The sequence below is a fragment of the Ixodes scapularis genome, unplaced genomic scaffold (assembly GCF_016920785.2).
Source record: "Ixodes scapularis isolate PalLabHiFi unplaced genomic scaffold, ASM1692078v2 ptg001131l_1___fragment_1__unscaffolded, whole genome shotgun sequence".
Lineage (NCBI taxonomy): Eukaryota > Metazoa > Arthropoda > Arachnida > Ixodida > Ixodidae > Ixodes > Ixodes scapularis.
This window is the reverse complement of record NW_024610102.1, coordinates 217,411-238,594: the sequence shown is the minus strand read 5'-3', so window position 1 is coordinate 238,594 and position 21,184 is coordinate 217,411. Positions and strand designations below refer to the sequence as shown.

Here is a 21,184-nt window from a genome sequence, read left to right as displayed (position 1 = left end):
GTCGCGCTTTCCCACACGGCCAATGCATGAATTTCGCTCTAAACGTGCCTCCCCTGCTCCTTCAAAAAATCACAAAAAATCACCAATTCGTGCTACAAGTCCCTGCTTCGGGCGAGAGTTAGCGAACAATTAGCGCCTTATTTTACGATTAAATAAGCTTCTGCACGCGCCTAATTAATACTCAAAGTCGCGCTTTCCCACACGGCCAATGCATGAATTTCGCTCTAAACGTGCCTCCCCTGCTCCTTCAAAAAATCACAAAAAATCACCAATTCGTGCTACAAGTCCCTGCTTCGGGCGAGAGTTAGCGAACAATTAGCGCCTTATTTTACGATTAAATAAGCTTCTGCACGCGCCTAATTAATACTCAAAGTCGCGCTTTCCCACACGGCCAATGCATGAATTTCGCTCTAAACGTGCCTCCCCTGCTGCTTCAAAAAATCACAAAAAATCACCAATTCGTGCTACAAGTCCCTGCTTCGGGCGAGAGTTAGCGAACAATTAGCGCCTTATTTTACGATTAAATAAGCTTCTGCACGCGCCTAATTAATACTCAAAGTCGCGCTTTCCCACACGGCCAATGCATGAATTTCGCTCTAAACGTGCCTCCCCTGCTGCTTCAAAAAATCACAAAAAATCACCAATTCGTGCTACAAGTCCCTGCTTCGGGCGAGAGTTAGCGAACAATTAGCGCCTTATTTTACGATTAAATAAGCTTCTGTACGCGCCTAATTAATACTCAAAGTCGCGCTTTCCCACACGGCCAATGCATGAATTTCGCTCTAAACGTGCCTCCCCTGCTCCTTCAAAAAATCACAAAAAATCACCAATTTGCGCTACAAGTCCCTGCTTCGGGCGAGAGTTAGCGAACAATTAGCGCCTTATTTTACGATTAAATAAGCTTCTGCACGCGCCTAATTAATACTCAAAGTCGCGCTTTCCCACACGGCCAATGCATGAATTTCGCTCTAAACGTGCCTCCCCTGCTGCTTCAAAAAATCACAAAAAATCACCAATTCGTGCTACAAGTCCCTGCTTCGGGCGAGAGTTAGCGAACAATTAGCGCCTTATTTTACGATTAAATAAGCTTCTGCACGCGCATAATTAATACTCAAAGTCGCGCTTTCCCACACGGCCAATGCATGAATTTCGCTCTAAACGTGCCTCCCCTGCTGCTTCAAAAAATCACAAAAAATCACCAATTCGTGCTACAAGTCCCTGCTTCGGGCGAGAGTTAGCGAACAATTAGCGCCTTATTTTACGATTAAATAAGCTTCTGTACGCGCCTAATTAATACTCAAAGTCGCGCTTTCCCACACGGCCAATGCATGAATTTCGCTCTAAACGTGCCTCCCCTGCTGCTTCAAAAAATCACAAAAAATCACCAATTCGTGCTACAAGTCCCTGCTTCGGGCGAGAGTTAGCGAACAATTAGCGCCTTATTTTACGATTAAATAAGCTTCTGCACGCGCCTAATTAATACTCAAAGTCGCGCTTTCCCACACGGGCAATGCATGAATTTCGCTCTAAACGTGCCTCCCCTGCTCCTTCAAAAAATCACAAAAAATCACCAATTCGTGCTACAAGTCCCTGCTTCGGGCGAGAGTTAGCGAACAATTAGCGCCTTATTTTACGATTAAATAAGCTTCTGCACGCGCCTAATTAATACTCAAAGTCGCGCTTTCCCACACGGCCAATGCATGAATTTCGCTCTAAACGTGCCTCCCCTGCTGCTTCAAAAAATCACCAATTCGTGCTACAAGTCCCTGCTTCGGGCGAGAGTTAGCGAACAATTAGCGCCTTATTTTACGATTAAATAAGCTTCTGCACGCGCCTAATTAATACTCAAAGTCGCGCTTTCCCACACGGCCAATGCATGAATTTCGCTCTAAACGTGCCTCCCCTGCTGCTTCAAAAAATCACAAAAAATCACCAATTCGTGCTACAAGTCCCTGCTTCGGGCGAGAGTTAGCGAACAATTAGCGCCTTATTTTACGATTAAATAAGCTTCTGCACGCGCCTAATTAATACTCAAAGTCGCGCTTTCCCACACGGCCAATGCATGAATTTCGCTCTAAACGTGCCTCCCCTGCTCCTTCAAAAAATCACAAAAAATCACCAATTCGTGCTACAAGTCCCTGCTTCGGGCGAGAGGTAGGGAACAATTAGCGCCTTAGTTTGCGATTAAATAAGCTTCTGTACGCGCCTAATTAATACTCAAAGTCGCGCTTTCCCACACGGCCAATGCATGAATTTCGCTCTAAACGTGCCTCCCCTGCTGCTTCAAAAAATCACAAAAAATCACCAATTCGTGCTACAAGTCCCTGCTTCGGGCGAGAGTTAGCGAACAATTAGCGCCTTATTTTACGATTAAATAAGCTTCTGTACGCGCCTAATTAATACTCAAAGTCGCGCTTTCCCACACGGCCAATGCATGAATTTCGCTCTAAACGTGCCTCCCCTGCTCCTTCAAAAAATCACAAAAAATCACCAATTCGTGCTACAAGTCCCTGCTTCGGACGAGAGGTAGGGAACAATTAGCGCCTTAGTTTGCGATTAAATAAGCTTCTGTACGCGCCTAATTAATACTCAAGGGCGCGCTTTCCCTCACGGCCAAGCAGTCATTGAGTTAGAGAGGGATTTTTATAGCAGCGTATGATTTAAACAAGAGCAGGAATGTCGACGCGTTTCAGTTTAGAAAGCGCCATATCTGCAGCGACGTGGGGACGGCAACACACGACGTCGCACGGAGGAAAGAACAGTTGCAGAAAAAATATACTTCGTTTCTGGAGCAGCAGTGGGGAGCTATTATTTATTCGCATTTATAGACTGACACTTTGAGCACTTTCCGAAAGCTAAAGAAATTGTCCAATAGGCGTACAAATTATTTTGAATTTAAACGGAATTATTATTCTTTTTTTGCTGAAAAACCTAAACCACTTTCTTTTGGCAAATAATCGGAATAAAAAACTCGAATTAAAGGATAGTATCCCCAATGTGTCGAACGAAAGGAGGCCCTTTGACGAACGCAGGAACCGTGAGGCGACGTTCGGGGTCCGAAGAAGAAGAAGACCGATTTCGGAACAAAGAACAAAGCAGGAGCTGGACACGGGTGACTACGCGACTGCTCCGAAGCACAACCGAAACCACACTGGGGCCGGCCTCTCGGAACAAAGGAAAGCGGAGGAGGATGAGCGAGGAGGAGAGAGAAAGAAACAAAGAGAAAGACAAAAGAACAAACGAGCAATTAGCGGGCCAAAGAAAGAAACCGGGGGGACAAACAAAGAGAAGGAAAAAAAAGTAACCGTTGCCACGGGTTACTAAGAAGCGTGTGCGCGCGCAACTTGGTAACGGCGGATGGATGGATAGATAAATACGGCTGAGCCCTTTGGATCCGGCGGTAGCTTACGCCACCTAGCCACAAAAACGTCGGGAAGGTGGATCGCGCTGCCTGGTGGAGGGCAGACACACCACTCGCCTCGGCTAGTGTGTCTGCCCTCCGCCAGGAGGCACTCAATTTTATTTTGAACTATTTATTAAGGGAAGCATTCTCGTTGATCTCCCTTCATTAATACTGGTCGTATCTCATCACCGCTGGCACCGATGTGTTCCTTGTTCTTTCTAGACTCTATGGACACCACTTTGAACGTGTGAAATAAAAGCTTTCGCGAAGCTACGACGCTTTCACCGTGGGCATGGTCATGGCGGCCAATTCTAATTTCCGAACCTGTGTTCGGCCCTCCGAGGCTGAATTTTCGTTTCCGAGACGCGATGTTGGTGTCAAACGTGAGCACGCGTTCCGTAGAAGACCCGACGACTGTAGTTTACCTCGGATCGAGTCGATGGATTACTGTACGGGCACTGACGCGACTTCCCGCACGAAAGCAGTCATTTTCGTGTTCGATATTGCTCACCGCTTCATCATTTGCTACCACAATTTGCTTTTTTGTTCTGAAGCGCTCCCTCGGGTAAAAGGAACGTTCGCTATGCGCGCGAGATTAATTTAATTCATTCATCTCGTGCGGCGCGCGCTCGGCGGAGCGGCTGGTCGTTTGAAGGCTCACCAGAGCGCGAGCAAGACCCGCGTCGAATACCGATATTTCATCCAACTGCTTCTTGATAGGTCTATGCTCGGCAAAGAAAGCTTTCACTATAAAGTGTATACTCTATAATTGAGCTCTAAAGCGCGTCCGCCGCGAAATGATGGAATACTGCCTCGGGAAAGGAGATGACAAGGTTCATTTTGAAATTGAGGTGTGCGATCAAACTATAATAGGGGGGAAAAAGGCATTCCACAATTCTGCGAGCCTGGCCTAAAAAATATATTTGGCGTGAGATCGTTTCGCGTATCTTTTTAAATGTAGGGCGCTAAAGATTGTTTTGTCTTTTGTGCAGCACGAGCATGTCGCACGGCTGGCCCTCCGTTTCAAGAAACCAATGGCCTCCTGACCCGAGTCTTCTTCAGCTGCGGATGACCGCTTCAATGGAAACACCGATTGTGACAACTCTCTGCGAGCAACATGTGTGTGAAATCGTGTTATCTAGCTCATAGGTTAAAAAAAAAAGAACACTATACGAACTGTGAGATTTTCATGGCAGGGTACTAATAAGGAAGTATGTTTTTACATTGAGACAGCTCGTCTGAAAAATTGTATTCTTGGCCTAATAAACTCTGAGGTCTCAAAAAGAAATGAGCTGATTCTTGTTTTTCTGGCGCAGTGAAGACTCGTTAAATGTGTCACTTCTTTTTTATTTATGTCTTCAGGCCCCTGCTGTCCACCTCGGGAAAAGGTTTGTTCCTGCAGAGCTTTTTGTAGACACGCCCCTACAGTACAACTGGCCTTTCTATTTTCTCCCCTTGTGCACTTTCAGGCACAAGATGAGCTCAGCTGAAGCATGAGTAACCTTCTAGCTTGCTACCTGTTCAGCTTCAACCCTCAAGCTACGTCCGTTTTCCCTTGACGGCCAAAATCTGAATGCAGGCGTTGTTTCTGCGCCAAACCAAAAGTGTGCCTTTGGTCTCCGAGGGACGTTCATTCTGTGTTATGGTCGTCTTTTCCAGAGACGGTGAGGACAAATACACATCTGTGCTGCAAGAGGGACTCCACACAACCCTACAGAGCTTTTTGTATACATGCCCCTAGAGTACAACTGGCCCCAACTTTTGCGTGTGCTGTCTCGAAGAAATTTGACACACAAACACTCCTACCTGGTGCGAGACCCTTCCCCAACAATTTGATAGTTGTACGAGCGAGCGGCAGCTCTTTGAAGTCTTGCTCGCGCTCTGGTGAGCCTTCAAACGACCAGCCGCTCCGCCGAGCGCGCGCCGCACGAGATGAATGAATTCAATTAATCTCGCGCGCATAGCGAACGTTCCTTTTAACCGAGGGAGCGCTTCAGAACAAAAAAGCAAAGTGTGGTAGCAAATGATGAAGCGGTGAGCAATATCGAAAAACGTTTAAAATTTCATCGCTCCAGCTCGTCTAGAACTCGTTATATTCGCGAAAACGGGTTTTGGGACTCTGCTCGGACATCACCGACCACAAACTTTTGCTCATAACTTTATTAGCTACATCGATGAGACGCGCATCGAATGTTCCTCGGAACATAATCACACTCCCCTGGTTAAAATAAATGTCCTAGCTAGCCTACGGTCTTCTTTTTCGCTGAAAAAAGAACTGGAAAAACAGCCGAAATCATTCCAGTACTGAGTGGTCTTATTAGGTCGAATAAACAAGTTTCGCGTGTGCTGTCTCGAAGAAATTTGACACACAAACACTGCTACCTGGTACGAGACCCTTCCCCAACAATTTGATAGTTGTACCTATAATTGTTTTCTAATTACGAGCGGGCGGCAGCTCTTTGAAGAATATCAATCCACTCGTGCTCGGGAGACCGTCCCTGTTGATCGAAAAGTCTCGATTGAGATGAGCTGACACGGTTTCACTGCACGCACATTTTCCTATGATGTTGTTTTCACGACCACAATCGATGAATGCACTCCAGCGGTCTTGAATATTCACGGGTGAACGATTGAACTTGGTCGGGGTTTTGAATCTTCAAGCAGAGTCCCCAAAACCTGTTTTCGCGAATATAACGAGTTCTAGACGAGCTGGAGCGATGAAAATTTAACCGTGCGTCTAAATTCAGAGCGCGATCATTCGCTGCGAATTAGAACCTTCCAACTATCGTAGTTTTCTTTATACGAGCATATGCCAAATCAGAACACCACAGAATGAAGCCTTACACATACTTTTCTACGGAACGCGTGCTCACGTTTGACACCAACATCGCGTCTCGGAAACGAAAATTCAGCCTCGGAGGTCCGAACAAATGTTCGGAAAGTACAATTGGCCGCCATGACCATGCCCACGGCAAAAGCGTCGTAGCATCGCGAAACCTTTTATTACACACGTTCAAAGTGGTGTCCGTAGAGTCTAGAAAGACCAAGGAACACATCGCTGCGAATTAGAACCTTCCAACTATCGTAGTTTTCTTTATACAAGCGGAAATGCAAAATCAGAACACCACAGAATGAAGCCTTACACATACTTTTCTACGGAACGCGTGCTCACGTTTGACACCAACATCGCGTCTCGGAAACGAAAATTCAGCCTCGGAGGTCCGAACACATGTTCGGAAAGTACAATTGGCCGCGATGACCATGCCCACGGTAAAAGCGTCGTAGCATCGCGAAACCTTTTATTACACACGTTCAAAGTGGTGTCCGTAGAGTCTAGAAAGACCAAGGAACACATCGCTGCGAATTAGAACCTTCCAACTATCGTAGTTTTCTTTATACAAGCGGAAATGCAAAATCAGAACGCCACAGAATGAAGCCTTACACATACTTTTCTACGGAACGCGTGCTCACGTTTGACACCAACATCGCGTCTCGGAAACGAAAATTCAGCCTCGGAGGTCCGAACACATGTTCGGAAAGTACAATTGGCCGCCATGACCATGCCCACGGTAAAAGCGTCGTAGCATCGCGAAACCTTTTATTACACACGTTCAAAGTGGTGTCCGTAGAGTCTAGAAAGACCAAGGAACACATCGCTGCGAATTAGAACCTTCCAACTATCGTAGTTTTCTTTATACAAGCGGAAATGCAAAATCAGAACACCACAGAATGAAGCCTTACACATACTTTTCTACGGAACGCGTGCTCACGTTTGACACCAACATCGCGTCTCGGAAACGAAAATTCAGCCTCGGAGGTCCGAACACAGGTTCGGAAATTAGAATTGGCCGCCATGACCATGCCCACGGTAAAAGCGTCGTAGCATCGCGAAACCTTTTATTACACACGTTCAAAGTGGTGTCCGTAGAGTCTAGAAAGACCAAGGAACACATCGGTGCTAGCGGTGACGAGATACGACCAGTATTAATGAAGCGAGATCGAAGAAAGGATCGGTGCCTAAAGTGAGGAAAGCGAATGGCTGGCTTCGATGTGAAAACTTTCAAACGCCGTTTATTTCGCGAAACTCGCATCACACAAGAAAAGAAATCGGTCTCTGTCCAGTCCAGGGGCGGCTGGGAACAAGTGTCCCCCATTTGATATCGTAAATTCAAGGTCGTAATATAGATTTCAGAAATTCAATATTTTCAATGGTAAAACAAAAGGCACCAGGTGGCGGGATTTACCGACCGGTCGGAATTGCTCAGCCGCACTCATGGATCCATTCATTCGAAACGGGTCATCTATCTATTCATTCATAAAAAATTTCATTCCTGGCCGTGTTTTAAAATTAACGAAATCATACTGCGAGGTAAAGCTTCTGTACACCTGGCGTTTTGAAACCTGCCTGCGTCCAGCGTTCTTTCATTTCTGCTGTCACGTGACACGATCCGCCCGAGTAACTCGGGTTTATTAGGGTGAGATTTGAAACACAGCCCTGGTTTAATAAAACCAAACTTAGAATTACGGGAATCGTCTTATTTTTGAAAACGATGTCGTCGAGACCCGTGTTCCACAACAAGTTTAAATTATTTAGGTCAAGTATTTAGAAATTTACCGCCCATTCGTGGTTCTGGTTTTGTTTTTGCAAAAAAAAGCAAATGGCTGCCGCGTGTTTTGCTCGCAACCGGAGGTGATTCAATCGCACGAAGCTCGGAAAGTAGGCTAGCTAGGACATTTATTTTAACCAGGGAGTAAGATTATGTTCCGAGGAACATTCGAGGCGCGTCTTATCGATGTAGGTATTCTAAAAAGAAAGTTATCAACAGAAGTTTACGTGTAAGTAAGGCTTTCACTGTACGATGTTTTGATTTCACATATGCTCGTATAAAGAAAACTACGATAGCTAGAAAGTTCTAATTCGCAGCGAATGATCGCGCTCTAAATTTAGACGCACTGTTAAAATTTCATCGCTCCAGCTAGTCTAGAACTCGTTATATTCGCGAAAACAGGTTTTGGGACTCTGCTCGGAAATTAACAAGCCCGACCAAGTTCAATCGTTCGCCTGTGGATATTCAAGACCGCTGGAGTGCATTCATCGATTGTGGTCGTGAAAACAACATCATAGGAACATGTGTGTGCAGTGAAACCGTGTCAGCTCATCTCAATCGAGACTCATCGATCAACAGGGAGGGTGTCCCGAGCACAAGTGGATGGATATACTTCAAAGAGCTGCCGCTCGCTCGGAATTAGAAAACCATTAAGCTATCCGATTGTCGGGAAAGGGTGTCGCACCAGGTAGGAGTGTTTGTGTGTCAAATTTCTTCGAGATAGCAAACGCAAAAGTTGTTTTATCGACCTAATAAAAGCACTGTCAGTACTCGGCTGATTTCTGGTGTTTTTTCTGTTTTTTTTTTGTTGTTTTTTTTAGTGAAAAAAGATGACTCTTCAGATTACCATTTCTTTTAGGTAATTGAGAAGTTGCATTAAAGAAACCGCCTGCACAGTAAATACAAATGGTTCTATTGCGATTATTTCATAATTGAACCAGAAAAGCACATTAATTTTGGCATGTTTTTTTTTTTTTTTTATTATTATTATTTATCAATACTGCCAGCCCAATATAGGGCCAAGGCAGGAGTGGGGTGATACAGTGTCACACATGCACATTATAAACACAACAGTTCTAAACAAAAAGCAATCTTGGCACCGAAAATTAATATCTACGACATATTCGAAAGAAGAGAAACAATACAGTAACCAAATGTAATACTAGTAATAACAATAACAGTATAGCAGTAAATGTAACAGCAGTAATAAAAAATAAAGACAGTAAAATAATTTCATAAGAGCAATAAAAGCAATCTCGGCACTGAAAAATATTATCTACGGCTTTTTCGAAAGAACAGAGTGAATCAATATCGACAACATCGCCGGGAAGGCTGTTCCACAAATCAATTGTATGCACAAAAAAAGATTGTTTATAGCTATTTATTCGAGCTTTAATAGGGGGCTACGGTCTTTGAGTGATGCAAGCGTTCCGAGTAAAAACTTTTTGGTTTTAAGTAAACGGAGCCATCAATTTTTATACAGTTCTTGAAAATCTGAAAGAACAGCTTCAACCGTTGGCTCTCTCTTCTGTTTGACAGAGGGCTTATATTGGCTCTCCTTTTAAGTTCGGTCACAGACGTAGTTCGTCTGAAATCTGAAAAAACTATACGCACAGCTAGCGACTGAATATCTTCGAGTTCTCTGACCAGAGAGCTCTGCCATGGGCTCCACACTGCAGACGCGTATTCTAACACAGGTCTAATAATTGTCTTATACGCAAGAATTTTAACGCAAGGGGGAGTTTTACCCAGCGTTCTCTTCAGGTACCACAATTTGTTAGTTGCCCGCTCTTTAACATACTCCACATGCCTTTTCCACCCGAGGTCAGAAGACAAAATCACTCCTAAATATTTGTAACTATCCACTTCAGTCAATACTACGCCAGCAACCTCATAGCTAAAGTTTAAGACAGTTCTTTTTGTTGTTATGTGCATGTACTGAGTTTTGCTAATATTAATCTTCATGTTATTTTCACGACACCAAGACGCAATGTTAGCCAGTGCTTTACTCACTTTTGTCTGGTCTTGTATTTCAACAACGGGACTGTAAATGACGCAGTCGTCGGCAAACATTCTTAGCTTAATTGGGACATCTTCATTGGATGGGAACAAACTGTTAACGTAAGTTAAAAAAAGTAGGGGCCCTAAGACAGAACCTTGGGGCACCCCAGAATGAACATCTAACAGCCCTGAGTAAGTACCATTTATATCCACAAATTGTTGACGGTTTGAAAGATATGCATTGATCCACTTAGTCAAAGAAAAGGGAACTCCGAGATCAATTAATGTCTTAATCAGTCTGCGGTGAGGTACCCGGTCGAATGCCTTCGACAGGTCGATGAAAACTGCATCAACCTGCGTACGGTTGTTAACGTAAGTGGCTAATTCATGGTAAAATTCAATCAACTGGGTTACCGTTGACAGGCCACTGCGGAAACCATGTTGGTTGGGGTTTAGAACATTATGCATTTCTAAGAAAGAAACGAGTTGTTTGGTTATGATATGTTCTAGTAATTTACAGGCCGTGCAAGTCATGGAGATGGGACGATTCATGGAGATGGGACGATGGGACGAAGAGTGCTAGAGCGACGATTCATTTTTGATACGAGTGCTTGCTTTCCTCCTGTAATGAACGAGCCCAGGTTGGTTAACACAGCTGGTGTCAAAGTTTATGTACGAACGCAAAAGCTGAAGGTAGTCCTGATTTTTCGAGCCTTTGAACAGTGGCGTGGGGTTTTGTAGTGTCTGAGAATAAAGAGGCACTGCAGACAAGAAGACTGTGTCCTCGGTGTTGCTTGCCCACCCCCGTAAGATGTGGAGACACACTTCATTGAAAACCTACGTGATTTACTAAGACAGGGCTTTCTGCAGAACCCCGTAGGGGGCTGTGCAGAGAATACAGGTCGACATCAAGCCTTCAGAATTCACAGGTACCATTCGACAAGAATGCTGTAGCTGGACTTGAAACAAGCCGACGTGGGAAAGTACGGAAGCCGAGAAAACAAATGTGTCGGCCAAGCCGCAGCAAGGACGTCCCAGCACGACTGCAGACAGCGTTATCCTGGCTGTGCAAAGTGACCACCGTAACACAGAATGGACGTCCCTCGGAGACAAATGGCAGACTTTTGCTTTCAGACAGAAACAACGCCTGCGTTCAAATTTTGGCCGTCAAGGGAAAAGGGACGTAGCTTGAGGGTTCAAACTGAACAGGTAGCAAGCTAGAAGGTTACTCGTGCTTCAGTTTAGCTCATCTTGCGCCAGAAAGTGCAGAAGGGGACAGAATAGAAAGTGTGGGGCCAGTTGTACTGTAGGGGCATGTCTACAAAAAGCTCCGTAGGGTTGTGTGGAGGCCCTCTTGCAGCACAGATGTGTATTTGTCCTCACCGTCTCTGGAAAAGACGACCATAACACAGAATGAACGTCCCTCGGAGACAAAAGGCAGACTTTTTGTATTCCGCAGTAACCATGCCTGCGTTCAAATTTTGGCCGTCGAGGGAAGAGGGACGTAGCTTGAGGGTTCAAACTGAACAGATAGCAACCTAGAAGGTTACTCGTGCTTCACTTTAGCTCATCTTGCGCCAGAAAGTGCAGAAGGGGACAAAATAGAAAGTGTCGGGCCAGTTGTACTGTAGGGGCATGTCTGCAAAAAGCTCTGTAGGGTTGTGTGGAGGCCCTCTTGCAGCACATATGTGTATTTGTCCCTTCCCAACAAGTTGATAGTTGTACGTACCTATAATGGTTTTCTAATTACGAGCGAGCGGCAGCTCTTTGAAGTCTTGCTCGCGCTCTGGTGAGCCTTCAAACGACTAGCGGCTCCGCCGAGCGCGCGCCGCACGAGATGAATGAATTAAAATAATCTCGCGCGCATAGCGAACGTTCCTTTTACCCGAGGGAGCGCTTCAGAACAAAAAAGCAAATTGTGGTAGCAAATGGTGAAGCGGTGAGCAATATCGAACCTGAAAATGACTGCTTTCGTGCGGGAAGTCACATCAGTGCTCGTAGATTAAACTATCGACTCGATCCGAGGCAAACTACAGTCGTCGGGTCTTCTACGGAACGCGTGCTCACGTTTGACACCAACATCGCGGCTCGGAAACGAAAATTCAGTCTCGGAGGTCCGAACACATGTTCGGAAAGTACAATTGGCCGCCATGACCATGCCCACGGCAAGAGCGTCGTAGCATCGCGAAACCTTTTATTACACACGTTCAAAGTGGTGTCCGTAGAGTCTAGAAAGACCAAGGAACACATCGGTGCTAGCGGTGACGAGATACGACGAGTATTAATGAAGCGAGATCGAAGAAAGGATCGGTGCCTAAAGTGAGGAATGCGAATGGCTGGCTTCGATCCGAAAACTTTCAAACGTCGTTTATTTCGCGAAACTTGAGATGAGCTGACACGGTTTCACTGCACACACACTTTCATATGATGTTGTTTTCACGACCACAATCGATGAATGCACTCCAGCGGTCTTGAATATTCACGGGTGAACGATTGAACTTGGTCGGGGTTTTTAATCTCCCAGCAGATTCCCAAAAACCTGTTTTCGCGAGTATAACGAGTTCTAGACGAGCTGGAGCGATGAAAATTTAACAGTGCGTCTAAATTCAGAGCGCGATCATTCGCTGCGAATTAGAACCTTCTAACTATCGTAGTTTTCTTTATACGAGCATATGCCAAATCACAACACCACAGAATGAAGCCTTACACGTAAACTTTTTATTCGTAACTTTCTTATTAGATTAGCTACATCGATGAGACGCGCCTAGAATGTTCCTCGGAACATCCCACTCACCTGGTTAAAATAAATGACCCAGCTAGCACTTGTGGATTGATATACTTGAATACAAAGTACAGAGATACAAAAAAAGAAGAGAAAACGCAAGTTCAAAGGCTGTATAGATAATACAACGCCGCTGACAGCGTCTTGCAATAAGCGCAACAGAGAACGTTAAAAGAATGCATGTGCTCGCTTTTGGGCGAGCACACACATAAAAAAACACATTTCTTTTTTTTTTTTCACGATTACCACAGGAAAAAGTCAAATTTCTGAATAATACTGATAAGGTACTTACTTTGTTTCCGCAGGTGTGCACAGCAGGGACCTCTTTGTCCGTTTAACCTCAGATTGTTATATTATATTAAAAACGCAACACCAGGTAATCCGTAAAATGGGAGAGCGGAACAGGGGAAAATTGTAATGTAATAGCTCACAACAAAGTTGGGAGGAGTGGCAGTAGTGGGCAAGAGGAAAATTAAAACACCATGCAAAGAGTTGCACATGAAACAAACGCTCGATCGACTACAAAACATTGTCAGATATAAATCTGCGATGAGGTAGGCTGTTTCATTCTGTTATGGTTCTGGGAAAAGAGTATTTAAATGCATTTGTAAGCAGATCAAGACCCTATGGCGTCGGGAAGTATTTAAATTCTTTTTTTATATTTGGTTTCTATTCATTTACACTGCAGGCCATTTCCAATCCCCAAGCAGGGTGCGACGAGAAGGAACAAAAAAAATAACAGTAAACCGACAAATCTGGTACACTGGAGATCACAAAAAGAAAGAAGAAAAAACACAAGTTCAAAGGCTATGTATAGATATAATAGAACGCCGCTCATAGCGTCTTGCAATAAGCTCAAACATAAGAAAGAAGAATTTATGTCCTCGCTCTTTTTTTTTTTCACGATTACCACGGGAAAAAATCAAATCTCTGAACAAACTGATAAGGTACTTACTTCGTTTCCGCAGGTGTGCACAGCAGGGGCTTCGTCCTCACAAGCAAAATACAAAACAACAGATTTCTCCGTTTTAACCTCACGTTTTATTAGGCTTGACGTCAAACTTTATTAGGCCGACAATGCAAGTTTCCGGACGAGCTGTCTCGATGAAAACACACTTGTTCCTATTCAGTGAATTCGCACGAGCTAACACGATTTCATAAAAACACTTTTTGCTTGGAGCAAGTTCTCAGTTGCCATTCAAGCGGTCTTGATTAAGCACAGGTCATCCGCAGCTGAAGGAGGTCACTTGAAACGGAGGGCCAGCCGTGCAACTCGCTCTTGCGCTGCACAAAAAGACAATCTTTAGCGCCCTACATTAAAGATGCACCGAACGTTCTTACGCCATACACATATCTTTTTTTCTTTTCTTCCGTGCGTCAGAGAGTGATGAAACGTTTGAGTTCGTAGAGGCCGGCTTCCTAGCTCCGCGCCGCCGCCAATTCCGTGTTTGATAAAAAAAAAACTGGTCCGACTTTACTCAACAAGATTAACAATTTAATCAAACGTTTCGTCTCCCATCCGGGAAACATCGTCAGTGAAACCTACAAGCAGGAATGAGGGGAAAAAAACTCGATTCCGTGTTTCGCGTGAAAAGAACAAAAGAATTCGTGCAAGAAGTCGGCTCCAACGGTCGCCCATGCACGCTGTGCGGGTTCAGACATTGCCTTCTTTGCTTTAGCTCACTTCTCTTCACCAACTTTCTTTCGCGGCACATTTTTCACGTACCGGGGTCCCCCTCGAAAGAAAGCCCACCAGGAAAACCTAAGTAATCAAAACTTGGCCAAGCAGTCATTGAGTTAGAGAGGGATTTTTATAGCAGCGTATGATTTAAACAAGAATGTCGACGCGTTTCAGTTTAGAAATATCTGCAGCGACGTGGGGACGGCAACACACGACGTCGCACGAAGCTCAAAAAGTAACTCCCGCCGCGCAAAAACGTGGTTTTGTTTCACAGCATGACGGCATGTTTGGCATCCGATACACTAGAGACGAGATTTTTGAGACGACGAGTACACGAAACGCGAGACGTCGGGAAAAATCATGCAAGACCAAATAGACGATTGATACAGGGTACTTTGTGTCGGGTGGCGTCTTGTGCGACCTAGCTTACACAATTACGGTTCTCAGTTTAGTTTCGTTATTGAAAGGCGACCAAAATTGCTTCTTTGGCGCAGATTAGCCATATTTCGGTGAAATGTAGCAGGATGTAGCAAGGTTAGCCCCTTGGTGCAGTTTGGCGCAATTATCACATCACTGGTATTCCATCATTTCGCGATGGAATACGCGCTTCAAAATACACTTTATATCTTTGCCGAGCATGGACCTATCAAAAAAAGAACTTGCATCAAACACGCATAGGTAATTCTTGCTCGCGCTCTGGTAAAGAGCCTTCAAAAAAACGACCAGCCGCTCCGCCTATGTGCGCCTATATCAATATAGTAGATCCCATTAAAAGCCTTCTTTGCCGACACTCGAAAAAGCGTGCAGAATCTCTCCGAGAACAACATTTCCATCTACCAACCGCCGAGCACAACATAATCTCCTCGCAAAACGCACGCGCTCACACAAACAACGACTTTGGGCAAAGAACAAGGAAATGAGCAAATACCTTCTCGAGTTACGGTAATCCGACCTTCTTCCGTTCTCGGCTCCTTCTGAAAGTGAGCCCGGGCCCAGACAGAACACGCACAGCAACAGCCAGGCGCCGTTGAGGCGAGGGTGACTCATCCTTGCTCCGACAAAAACATCACGTGACCTGGAGTGAGAAAACACACAGAACCCAAACCGAAACCCTGGATCATGATGATGATACCTTCTCCAAACCCCTAACGGTCAAAACCCGCGCAAAAATGTCGACGCACGTCGTAACGGTACCCAGGGTGCTATTACGTTCTGTGTCGACCTTTTTCAACTAGAGCCTAGAATTACAACTCTTTAATTAAAACCGACCGAATCTAAAAACAAAAATATCTATTGTACCCTTTGTTGAAATGACAACACTTTTCTTTTCTATTCCAGAAATCCTCTCTCTGCCGCTAGTCCCTACCTCAGTCGCCCAACTTCACAAACGGCCGCCCAAATCCACGTCTGTGTGTGCGCTTCGTTGCGAGTCAAGAGAAGAGGGTGCGCGGGCGAGCTGGTGAATGTTAACAACGTTGAAATAGCCCGAGACTGGGGTAGAGAAGAAGCTTGAAATAGTAGAAGGGACAGAAAATGTCTATTTTCTGTCCCTTCTACGATTTGATGCTTCTACCCCAGTCTCGGGTGATTTCAAAACGGCCGTGCCCCGTCTCAACGTGGACGCTTCCGTGAACGTGTGTGTGTGTGTGCACTTTCCTGGTGAACTTTGGATTACTCTGGACTTTGGATAACATCTGGACCGCTAGACACCATGCAAGGAAAGGTATTTGAGAATGCTTCTATCTCTCTCTCTCGTGGTTTGAATAGGAGTCCGGACTATAAAGCGCTCGGCCGCGCTTCGAAATCTCTTCTTCGCGTAACAAATATTGATTAAAAAAAAAAGTATTCGCTTCTAAAATTTCTCTTATTCCCAGCGTCATGTACACGCATTTCTTGCGTGGAACAACGAATGAATAACTGCTATGTGCGTTTAATTCGATCTAGAAATCCCGTCGCGCCCGTTTGTTTACTATCTGCCTTCCAGGTTAGACAACGTTCCTTCAAAAAATCCTAAAAAATCACCAATTCGTGCTAGAAGTGCGTGCCTCGGACGAGAGGTAGCGAACATTAAGAGCCTTAGTTTGCGATTAAATAAGCTTCTGCACGCGCCTAATTAATACTCAAAGTCGCGCTTTCCCACACGGCCAATGCATGAATTTCGCTCTAAACGTGCCTCCCCTGCTCCTTCAAAAAATCACAAAAAATCACCAATTCGTGCTACAAGTCCCTGCTTCGGGCGAGAGTTAGCGAACAATTAGCGCCTTATTTTACGATTAAGTAAGCTTCTGCACGCGCCTAATTAATACTCAAAGTCGCGCTTTCCCACACGGCCAATGCATGAATTTCGCTCTAAACGTGCCTCCCCTGCTGCTTTAAAAAATCACAAAAAATCACCAATTCGTGCTACAAGTCCCTGCTTCGGGCGAGAGTTAGCGAACAATTAGCGCCTTATTTTACGATTAAATAAGCTTCTGCACGCGCCTAATTAATACTCAAAGTCGCGCTTTCCCACACGGCCAATGCATGAATTTCGCTCTAAACGTGCCTCCCCTGCTGCTTCAAAAAATCACAAAAAATCACCAATTCGTGCTACAAGTCCCTGCTTCGGGCGAGAGTTAGCGAACAATTAGCGCCTTATTTTACGATTAAATAAGCTTCTGTACGCGCCTAATTAATACTCAAAGTCGCGCTTTCCCACACGGCCAATGCATGAATTTCGCTCTAAACGTGCCTCCCCTGCTGCTTCAAAAAATCACAAAAAATCACCAATTCGTGCTACAAGTCCCTGCTTCGGGCGAGAGTTAGCGAACAATTAGCGCCTTATTTTACGATTAAATAAGCTTCTGCACGCGCCTAATTAATACTCAAAGTCGCGCTTTCCCACACGGCCAATGCATGAATTTCGCTCTAAACGTGCCTCCCCTGCTGCTTCAAAAAATCACAAAAAATCACCAATTCGTGCTACAAGTCCCTGCTTCGGGCGAGAGTTAGCGAACAATTAGCGCCTTATTTTACGATTAAATAAGCTTCTGTACGCGCCTAATTAATACTCAAAGTCGCGCTTTCCCACACGGCCAATGCATGAATTTCGCTCTAAACGTGCCTCCCCTGCTGCTTCAAAAAATCACAAAAAATCACCAATTCGTGCTACAAGTCCCTGCTTCGGGCGAGAGTTAGCGAACAATTAGCGCCTTATTTTACGATTAAATAAGCTTCTGCACGCGCCTAATTAATACTCAAAGTCGCGCTTTCCCACACGGGCAATGCATGAATTTCGCTCTAAACGTGCCTCCCCTGCTGCTTCAAAAAATCACAAAAAATCACCAATTCGTGCTACAAGTCCCTGCTTCGGGCGAGAGTTAGCGAACAATTAGCGCCTTATTTTACGATTAAATAAGCTTCTGCACGCGCCTAATTAATACTCAAAGTCGCGCTTTCCCACACGGCCAATGCATGAATTTCGCTCTAAACGTGCCTCCCCTGCTGCTTCAAAAAATCACCAATTCGTGCTACAAGTCCCTGCTTCGGGCGAGAGTTAGCGAACAATTAGCGCCTTATTTTACGATTAAATAAGCTTCTGCACGCGCCTAATTAATACTCAAAGTCGCGCTTTCCCACACGGCCAATGCATGAATTTCGCTCTAAACGTGCCTCCCCTGCTGCTTCAAAAAATCACAAAAAATCACCAATTCGTGCTACAAGTCCCTGCTTCGGGCGAGAGTTAGCGAACAATTAGCGCCTTATTTTACGATTAAATAAGGTTCTGCACGCGCCTAATTAATACTCAAAGTCGCGCTTTCCCACACGGCCAATGCATGAATTTCGCTCTAAACGTGCCTCCCCTGCTCCTTCAAAAAATCACAAAAAATCACCAATTCGTGCTACAAGTCCCTGCTTCGGGCGAGAGGTAGGGAACAATTAGCGCCTTAGTTTGCGATTAAATAAGCTTCTGTACGCGCCTAATTAATACTCAAAGTCGCGCTTTCCCACACGGCCAATGCATGAATTTCGCTCTAAACGTGCCTCCCCTGCTGCTTCAAAAAATCACAAAAAATCACCAATTCGTGCTACAAGTCCCTGCTTCGGGCGAGAGTTAGCGAACAATTAGCGCCTTATTTTACGATTAAATAAGCTTCTGTACGCGCCTAATTAATACTCAAAGTCGCGCTTTCCCACACGGCCAATGCATGAATTTCGCTCTAAACGTGCCTCCCCTGCTCCTTCAAAAAATCACAAAAAATCACCAATTCGTGCTACAAGTCCCTGCTTCGGACGAGAGGTAGGGAACAATTAGCGCCTTAGTTTGCGATTAAATAAGCTTCTGTACGCGCCTAATTAATACTCAAGGGCGCGCTTTCCCTCACGGCCAAGCAGTCATTGAGTTAGAGAGGGATTTTTATAGCAGCGTATGATTTAAACAAGAGCAGGAATGTCGACGCGTTTCAGTTTAGAAAGCGCCATATCTGCAGCGACGTGGGGACGGCAACACACGACGTCGCACGGAGGAAAGAACAGTTGCAGAAAAAATATACTTCGTTTCTGGAGCAGCAGTGGGGAGCTATTATTTATTCGCATTTATAGACTGACACTTTGAGCACTTTCCGAAAGCTAAAGAAATTGTCCAATAGGCGTACAAATTATTTTGAATTTAAACGGAATTATTATTCTTTTTTTGCTGAAAAACCTAAACCACTTTCTTTTGGCAAATAATCGGAATAAAAAACTCGAATTAAAGGATAGTATAATGGACGTACACTTACCCCAATGTGTCGAACGAAAGGAGGCCCTTTGACGAACGCAGGAACCGTGAGGCGACGTTCGGGGTCCGAAGAAGAAGAAGACCGATTTCGGAACAAAGAACAAAGCAGGAGCTGGACACGGGTGACTACGCGACTGCTCCGAAGCACAACCGAAACCACACTGGGGCCGGCCTCTCGGAACAAAGGAAAGCGGAGGAGGATGAGCGAGGAGGAGAGAGAAAGAAACAAAGAGAAAGACAAAAGAACAAACGAGCAATTAGCGGGCCAAAGAAAGAAACCGGGGGGACAAACAAAGAGAAGGAAAAAAAAGTAACCGTTGCCACGGGTTACTAAGAAGCGTGTGCGCGCGCAACTTGGTAACGGCGGATGGATGGATAGATAAATACGGCTGAGCCCTTTGGATCCGGCGGTAGCTTACGCCACCTAGCCACAAAAACGTCGGGAAGGTGGATCGCGCTGCCTGGTGGAGGGCAGACACACCACTCGCCTCGGCTAGTGTGTCTGCCCTCCGCCAGGAGGCACTCAATTTTATTTTGAACTATTTATTAAGGGAAGCATTCTCGTTGATCTCCCTTCATTAATACTGGTCGTATCTCATCACCGCTGGCACCGATGTGTTCCTTGTTCTTTCTAGACTCTATGGACACCACTTTGAACGTGTGAAATAAAAGCTTTCGCGAAGCTACGACGCTTTCACCGTGGGCATGGTCATGGCGGCCAATTCTAATTTCCGAACCTGTGTTCGGCCCTCCGAGGCTGAATTTTCGTTTCCGAGACGCGATGTTGGTGTCAAACGTGAGCACGCGTTCCGTAGAAGACCCGACGACTGTAGTTTACCTCGGATCGAGTCGATGGATTACTGTACGGGCACTGACGCGACTTCCCGCACGAAAGCAGTCATTTTCGTGTTCGATATTGCTCACCGCTTCATCATTTGCTACCACAATTTGCTTTTTTGTTCTGAAGCGCTCCCTCGGGTAAAAGGAACGTTCGCTATGCGCGCGAGATTAATTTAATTCATTCATCTCGTGCGGCGCGCGCTCGGCGGAGCGGCTGGTCGTTTGAAGGCTCACCAGAGCGCGAGCAAGACCCGCGTCGAATACCGATATTTCATCCAACTGCTTCTTGATAGGTCTATGCTCGGCAAAGAAAGCTTTCACTATAAAGTGTATACTCTATAATTGAGCTCTAAAGCGCGTCCGCCGCGAAATGATGGAATACTGCCTCGGGAAAGGAGATGACAAGGTTCATTTTGAAATTGAGGTGTGCGATCAAACTATAATAGGGGGGAAAAAGGCATTCCACAATTCTGCGAGCCTGGCCTAAAAAATATATTTGGCGTGAGATCGTTTCGCGTATCTTTTTAAATGTAGGGCGCTAAAGATTGTTTTGTCTTTTGTGCAGCACGAGCATGTCGCACGGCTGGCCCTCCGTTTCAAGAAACCAATGGCCTCCTGACCCGAGTCTTCTTCAGCTGCGGATGACCGCTTCAATGGAAACACCGATTGTGACAACTCTCTGCGAGCAACATGTGTGTGAAATCGTGTTATCTAGCTCATAGGTTAAAAAAAAAAGAACACTATACGAACTGTGAGATTTTCATGGCAGGGTACTAATAAGGAAGTATGTTTTTACATTGAGACAGCTCGTCTGAAAAATTGTATTCTTGGCCTAATAAACTCTGAGGTCTCAAAAAGAAATGAGCTGATTCTTGTTTTTCTGGCGCAGTGAAGACTCGTTAAATGTGTCACTTCTTTTTTATTTATGTCTTCAGGCCCCTGCTGTCCACCTCGGGAAAAGGTTTGTTCCAGCAGAGCTTTTTGTAGACACGCCCCTACAGTACAACTGGCCTTTCTATTTTCTCCCCTTGTGCACTTTCAGGCACAAGATGAGCTCAGCTGAAGCATGAGTAACCTTCTAGCTTGCTACCTGTTCAGCTTCAACCCTCAA

The 21,184-nt window shown here is 45.2% G+C and overlaps 1 long non-coding RNA gene across 2 annotated transcripts; it reads right to left on the bottom strand.

The window, feature by feature from the left end:
- Positions 1-13,811: 13,811 nt before the first annotated feature.
- LOC120839241 lies at positions 13,812-19,394 on the bottom strand. Of its 2 annotated transcripts, XR_006077168.1 has the most exons (3): positions 19,235-19,394; positions 15,403-15,549; positions 13,812-14,077 (listed from the first exon to the last, which is right to left on the bottom strand). It is a non-coding gene; the product is annotated as an uncharacterized LOC120839241 (long non-coding RNA). The 2 variants fall into 2 exon arrangements; XR_006077167.1 differs by lacking the exon at positions 19,235-19,394 and having other exon boundaries at positions 15,403-16,659.
- Positions 19,395-21,184: the final 1,790 nt, after the last annotated feature.